Consider the following 7,821-nt stretch of genomic DNA (forward strand, 5'->3'; position numbering starts at 1 on the left):
TACTTTTATCAGTGTTATTATACTTAAAATAACAATATTCTAAATATTGGTTCAGTCATAATGCTAGAATACTAGCAACCAAAGTAAGAGGCTTATAGATAGACTAAACAACTGTAGAAATTGTAGCCTTTACACATACACAAAAAGTGTTCACATTTCCCATATACTTGGACATAAGCAAACCTCAGTAACTTTTGAAAGATAAGAATCTTTTTTATTAATGTCTGTGTATGTGTGTATGTATATGTTGGGTGTATATATGTGTACATGTATGTAAAGGCTGGAGGACAATCCTGGATATCATCCTCAGGAACACTGGCCACCTCCTTTGAGACAAGGTCTCTCATTGGCCTGGAGCTCACCAGTTTTGCTAAGCTGGCTGACCAAAGAGCCCAAGGGAGTCTCTTTTCTCTGCCTACATAGTGCTGGGATTACAACTGCAGGCTACTACATCTGGCCTATTTTAATGTGGGTTCTGGGGACTGAACTCAGGTTTCCATGCTTGCAAAGCAAGTACCTTACTGACGGGGTTATCCCTCAAGTCTTGGAACTTTATTTTTAAATTTATATTTAGATTTTTACAAAATTTTATGTGTGTCTGTATGTGTATATGCCACATGTATGTGGGTGCCAGAGGAAGCCAGAAGAGGGTGTCACATCCCTGCCATTGAAGTTATAGGTGGTTGTGATCCCCCTTGTGTGGGTGCTGAGAATCAAACTCAGGTTCTCTGGAAGAGCAGCAAGTGCTCTTAACTACCAAGCCATCTGTTCAGCCCCCCCCCGACCCCCAAATCTTTTAAAACCATGTTATCTAATCACAGTAGAATAAGTTAATAATTCATAATAATACAACATCTAGAAAAACCTCTTTGCATTTCTTAAGCCAAATCTCACTCACAACTAACCAGCATATTAAGGAAGTCTTAAGTCTAAAATCATTTAAACTGAATAGCTATGAAAATACAATGCATAAACAATCAAAACCACCTTGATTTATGTCATCTATAAAGAATTTACAAACACCACACAAAACAGTGAAATATTGAATGGTGTTTCCATATGCTTGTTACAAGCGAAGTCTGTTTGCTCTCACCGATTCTGTTCAAAGCTGCACTATGGATATTGGGTTGTTAAAAGCATAGGTATTAGAAAAGACCAAGTAAAAAATGCCTTTATTAACAAGTATCACAAGTGTAGGGAATAATAAATAACCTTATAAAACAACTATATAAATAAATAAGAGAATGTGGTGCATCATAGGATTCAAGATCAAAATATAAAAGCCAACTAACTGCATTTGTATATAGTCAGATAAATAATTAAAAAGAAAAAAATCAGATTTCACTTACAATACTATAAAATGTACAAGTAATCACAAAAACTCAACATTAATATTTTCAAAAATTAATGAAATTAAAGATTTAAATAACTAGAAAGCTACATAATGTTCATGGATTGAGTAAGATAGTATTACTCAATTATCATTTCTTTAAAATCTATATAAGAATCCACTGAAATCAGAACAGTAATTTTACTAATCTGTTTTTTAATTGACAAACTGATTCCAGAGATTAACTGATACTATGATTTCATTTTGAGAAAGAATGAATAGATGGCCTATATTTCCTCATTTGAAGCTTTGTAATTAAGGCGGTGTGAAAATGGGTAAACAGACACACTTACATGAATGGTATACAACTGAGATTCCAGAAATAGGTGAAATGACCTCTAACCAAGACATTCACATAATTCTATATACAGAGAAAGATGTTATAGTTAAGTGTTTGTGATAGTGATCCATATCAGTTCCTCATAATTTATAGATATTAATACAAAATGAATCATTGACTTAAATTCTAAAAAAAATGATAATGAGCTGGTGAAGTGAAGGACAAGATATTGCATATATTATGTCATTCATATAAAGTAGAAAATACATAAAACAGCACACGAAGGGTAATGATGGAATTCATCAGTGTCCTGTGGAAGTGGGAAAATAACCCCATTGAGTTTTCCAAGATGGCAGAAATGTTCCCATATTCTAATCACAGTGATTGTTACATGGATGCATGTTTGTCAAAGTTCTTGTTTAAGTGCAATGATTTTTATTGATTTTATGAAAGCATTTATTATTTTTACTGTTATTGTAAAGTTGACCTTCAAAAGACTCATTTAGAAAATTCCTTGTGGAAGACTATAAGTAGGTATCTTTCCATAGATCTTTTCTGACATTTCCAAATCCTTCTCACATAGATATCAAATTCATTGAGAGCTTTGAGTTTAATTCTGTTTGGTATCCTTCCCCAATACACTCTTAATAACTGTTTAAAACATGGATAGAGAGATTAATAGGTCTTCTTTTACAGTGTTTTATAAATGAGGATATTCTTTCATGTTAGAGACATGGCATGTTGTGAAGAAATCTGTGGCACTGGGTTTATTTTCTCTAAATTATTGATAAGCATTTACAGTGAAAAACTGTGAAACACAGCTCATTGTTTTTATTAGATGTTTTCCAGCATTTGGTAGAAACATAAAAGGGAAAGAATTACATTGTAGAAATTCCAATAAAAATGTATCACATTATACAGTTCCACAAAGCTATGAAAGACGGCCAAGCAGAGCCAATCTGATATCCCAAGAAACAACAGGGGCAAAACACATTCCAGTTGGTGAGGTGATAGGAAACAATGAGGGCGCAGGTTCTGGATGGTTCAGGAGAATTCTTAATAATGCCAATATTATTCTTTTGCTTTATCAGCTTCAACTTAACTACTCACATATTGTTTGCAAGTGACAGAAATTAATCTGGACATATGGTCATGGTGGCTGGAACAGTACTGTGATCATTGGCTAGACTGTTTGGACTTGGCTGTCAATTCAATTCCCAGCAAAGTTTAAGGAAAAGTGAATTTAGTGACAAACCCATCATCTTGGGGACAGACAATGGCAAATGACAGTAACAAGTAACCAATAGAAAGTTCAGTTTCAAAGGTTTCCACTGGTGGGAGCAGCAGAAGGAAAAGGACGGCTTGCTTTCTGTTTATCTGGACTGTGCTCAGGTTTCTAAGCACAAAGCATAAAGAGTTCCATAATGTAAACAACTGTTGGTGGCTGAATTTTCAAAACCCAGAAATTCATGGTGCCTTCGGAAAGGTGGGCGATCAGATGCTTGTCTTGGAGATTTTTTGGCTCTTTTCAAGATTTGAAACCCAGAAAGCAGTCCTTAGCTACTCTGCGGGAAGAGCCTGCAAGCTGAGAATTTTCTGGCCATCAGAAGGGAAGTTCTCTTGGCTGTGAGGACAAAGTTTCTTAGGTGAAGCAAATTAGAAACTTTCAGAGTTTGTAATGATTGATTCCTCAGGGGCATGTGATTGCCTGTCATGTTGAGCATGGCTGTGTTCATGGGTGTTCTTGGTAAATTCTGAAGGGGATCTGAGGCTTAGCGATGGAGTTGGGGTAGGACTGGGGTTTTGCTCTGGAAATATTTGCCTCTGATGACGCTACTTGGACCAGATTCTGAAGACTATATATGTCTTAGAATCTTAGATTATACATTCTGAGAGAAAAGATACCATGGGGAATAAATATGAGAAATGCACCATATGTTTCTCTCTTTGGCCTTATTAGAAAATAAGTTAACACGTGTGACATTTTTGCTGAAATCCCACAGTAAAGAAATCTGTTCCCACACCTCTTGTCACTATTCTTGAACACCTGAAAATCTATGACGAGCTTTCAATCAATTTGTGAATTTCTTATATATTGATTTCAGTGTCTCTCATGAGTCCTTATTCTACCCACCCTATTTTCCCATGATCAAACCGTTGAACGCTCTTTCAAGAATGTCATTTCCTGACCACCATCTCCTACTGTTCTAGTTCACCTACCACAATCCACACCCCACAAATTGTAAGTGAGTTGCTATGTAGGCTGTAGGGAGAGAAAAGGCATCAATAACCTCATCCAGTTGAGAACCCAGCATGTTACAATACTGAGCTGCCTGGCAAGATACTCCCTCTGGTGCAATAGTGGAATGAATGTTATAGGAGTCACAAACCACTTCCTGATGAGATTGGAGGCCTTCTCTATGGGAAGTAATATATGATTATGTGTAGACCTGGTCAAAAGCTAGGGAGATCACAGGCCCTGTAAGGGAATCTACTAAAGTTTTTAAAAATAGACATAGTAAAACTGCCTTCTAAATATTTATGTTCACACCTGTATACTAGTGCAGCTATCAACTATGATCAGCAAAGTCTCTTTGGCCAGTGAGTAATGGTCAAAGTAGGAACTCATAACTGGTCAAAGTGATGAGAATATGTGACCATTGAATGCTGGGTCCTAAATGAGATATCTGTGTCCCCACATTAGAGGCTTAGAGAGCGTCATGGCAAATGGGGTGACAAGACTGAGAGTCAGAGGCTGGGGAGGAGTGTGAAACTCTGTCTTCTGGATATGTCATGGCCATTGTATAACAGCTGTGACCACCTGAAGGAGACTTGCACAAAGGAAGGAAGGAAAGAAGGAAGGAAGGGAGGGAGAGAGGGAGGAAGGAAGGAAGGGACATGAGAGTATGAAGGGACTAGTTGGGAAGAAAAGGAAATGGGAGAGGGATGGGCGAGCATGGCAGGGTGTAAATGTGATCACAACACATTGTATAAAAGTATGATGAAATTGTCAAAAAATAATTAGTTAAAAAATCTAGAAGTTGTTTATAAAATGCACCAATGTGTACTTCCTAAAAGGATCCTATCTCTCACCTGATTTTCTCCCTTTAGTCTTCTTAATGGGGCTTCATGTTTCCATAACCCACAGAGACAAATCCAGGACATCCATGTTAATACCCTGTCTCCACTTCACTTCAGTCTCTAAGCATCATTTGGTAACTGACAACACCCTCCTTCCTGAATGTCTCTTCTCTTGGTTGTCTCTACCATGTTTTCCAACCTCCCATTGCAAGGATGCTCATTCCCAGTTCTTCCTGCCTTGTGTTAACCATGGCCAATGCCCAAATACTGATATGCTTGGGGGTTCCACTCTGAGTGGCCTCCACATTCCCCCTTCCTCCTCCTTTTATACTATGTGTATGCAAATGTTTGTGAGTGAGAGTGGGACTGCACATGTTACAGCGGATATATGAAGACCAGAGGTCAAGCTTGAGTGTAGGTTGTCATCTTCCACCTTATTTGGGACAGGATCCCCCTTTTGTTGCTGTGTGTACTAAGCTAGCTGTTCCGTGGAGTTCTGAGGATTCCCCTGTCTCCAATTCCCATCTTGCAACAGGAGTACTCAGATTACAGATGTGCAACACTACAAACAGCTTTTACATGCAATTTAGCTAATCTCATCCAGGCCCATGACTTTAAATACCAGCTATATAATTAACCCTCAATTCTATCTCTATCCTTGATTTTTCTAAAAAATTTTAAAGTTTCCAAACTTTGGCTCCATTTAAATGTCTAATGAGTACCTTAAATTTAACTTATCAAGGGTAGAATATAATTTTATACTACATTTTCTGATAAAACTCTCCTTTTACCAAATATTTTAAAAATTCCTAATTGGCACCACATAATATTCAATTTCTTAAGCCAAATTTTATGAAGCATCTTAATTTTTCTCCCCCTACCCAATTCTTTTGTTCAATCAATTGACAGTCTCATCAATATTATTTGTCAAATGTACCCCAACCCTGTCTTGTCCCCCAATCTCCACAGATAGCTCCGCTGTGTCTTAAGGTCCCAACACCTTTGTTAGGTTTTGTACTCCTACCTGGTTTTCTACCACCTATTTCTGCTTCTGTTCTCTGCATTTTGTTTTCTTCAATAGCCAGTGGATAATTTTTTTAAAAAGAAATCACTTATTTCTGTTTTTTTTAATCTGTGGGGACAACTGGAGTTTATCAAGGTAAGGTTCAGACAGATGACTCTGCTTCCTATGGAGACCTGACAGTAGGCTGGACATCACTGGTGTCACTGCCCTATGTGACTCACCCTTTTCAATCTAGCATTTTGGCTGTGGCATGACTGGACCATGGGGGTTAATAGAAAGGCAAGAGAGTAAAGATGGCATTTCAGGTACTTTAAGATCAAGGCTAAGAATTGGCACTATGTCTGTCTGTATGTCACTAATCAAAGCAAGTCACATAGATAAGAAACCATATCCTTAGTGAGGCCATAGGTACTAGGTAGGAAATTTGGGGTCCATAATATATAAATGCAGTTTATCATAGCCCTGCTTATTAAAACATTCTCTTCCTCTTCTTAATCTCATGCTGTCTTGATCTTTTCAGCTTTCATTAGTTCTTTAATTCTCCATCTTCAGTACTACATAGGGCTTACGTAAGAATCAGCTTTTCAGTCCTGTTTTCTCTTCCTAAGAAAGCGGGCTCATCCAGAATGAGATTCCCTGGTTCCCTCATGGTCTTTTCCAGTTTCCCACTGGGAATTTCCATATTTCCATTTGACATCAACTCATAGCTTCTGGTCTCATACTCTTCCTTTTTGTTATACTTTTATTGAATTTTTGTGCATTTCATATAAAACATCTTAATCATCTTTATACCCCCTCCCCCATTCACACCATCCCATACCACCACCCCCCCACCGGATTTCATGCATTCCGTCATTTTCAATAAGGCCTATTTAGTCAAGTTTGTGTACCCAGATGTCCCTCAGTGCAAGTTCATCCACTGGGATCTAGTCAGCCTATCTAGAGTCACTTCCTTAAAGATGAACTCTCCGTCACCCAGCAGTAATCAGCTGCCAATAGTTCTTTGGCTAAGGTTGGGGCTTGCTTCCCATTTGCCAAAGGGATAATATTAAGAATGTGAGAAAATGTACTTCCCTTCTTAAAACCCTGCTGTAGTCCCTCTATCATTTCCGTAACAAACCCAAACTCCTGAGACATTTCTGTGACTGTATCTTACTTCTCTCCCTTTGGCCCCTCCCTAGCTACACTGAGCAGAGATGAGAACATTGGTGATCAAGAAAAGCCTCATTGACAAGGCTGAAGAGCGAATTTTGTAAGCCTGACACAAAGCTTCAGCTAAGCCATTTCTGAAACACCCTCCCCAAACCAACAGCCATGTTTCTTCAGGATTTAGACAGTGAACTACAGGCCTCCCCAGCAAAACCCACCATTATATGCATTGCCCGTCCGTTCTTAGAAACACCACTGAAAACAACAAAAAATGACAATGTTCTTGCTGGCCTTCTTGGGTTCTCCGCTCTGTTCTTCACTGAGCTTTTCACAGTGTATAGTTTTATAAGCATGGCATGTGATTCTGTGTGCGCTTTCTTACTTCTCCAGGGGTTTCCAAGCCTTGAGAAGGATTGGATTGTTTTTGAAGACCATTCTACATGCAGTATGTAGCACAGAGCCTGATACATAATTATGAGGTGAATGAATAAATTCATGAATGTAGTCCTAGGTGACTCAATTAATATCCTCGTTTCCATTGGGAATATTGCATCCACTTGTGCATAGAGAATGTGCGTATGGAGTAAATGAAGGGCGCCCTATTCGAGCAAGATCTCATTAAAGGAAAATTTGAGAATGACCACACCTGGTCTTCCTTTCTGTAGTTAAGAACAAAATAAGAAGGTATTCCATAGATAGGTAAGAGAGTCTCTATTCCAAATTATCAGGAGTGACTAAGCTCCAGAAATCTATTTTTTCTTTGCTGTTCTTGTTATTTAAATAGATCTCCAGTGCAAATATTGAGAATAGTCAGATTGTATGTGACTCATGACACATTTTAATCATTGGCTGATGCCTGAATCATTGTGTTTTATTATTTATTTAAATTAATTTAAA

This window comes from Nannospalax galili, unplaced genomic scaffold (genome assembly GCF_000622305.1).
Source record: "Nannospalax galili isolate Female #2095 unplaced genomic scaffold, S.galili_v1.0 scaffold974, whole genome shotgun sequence".
Classification (NCBI taxonomy): domain Eukaryota; kingdom Metazoa; phylum Chordata; class Mammalia; order Rodentia; family Spalacidae; genus Nannospalax; species Nannospalax galili.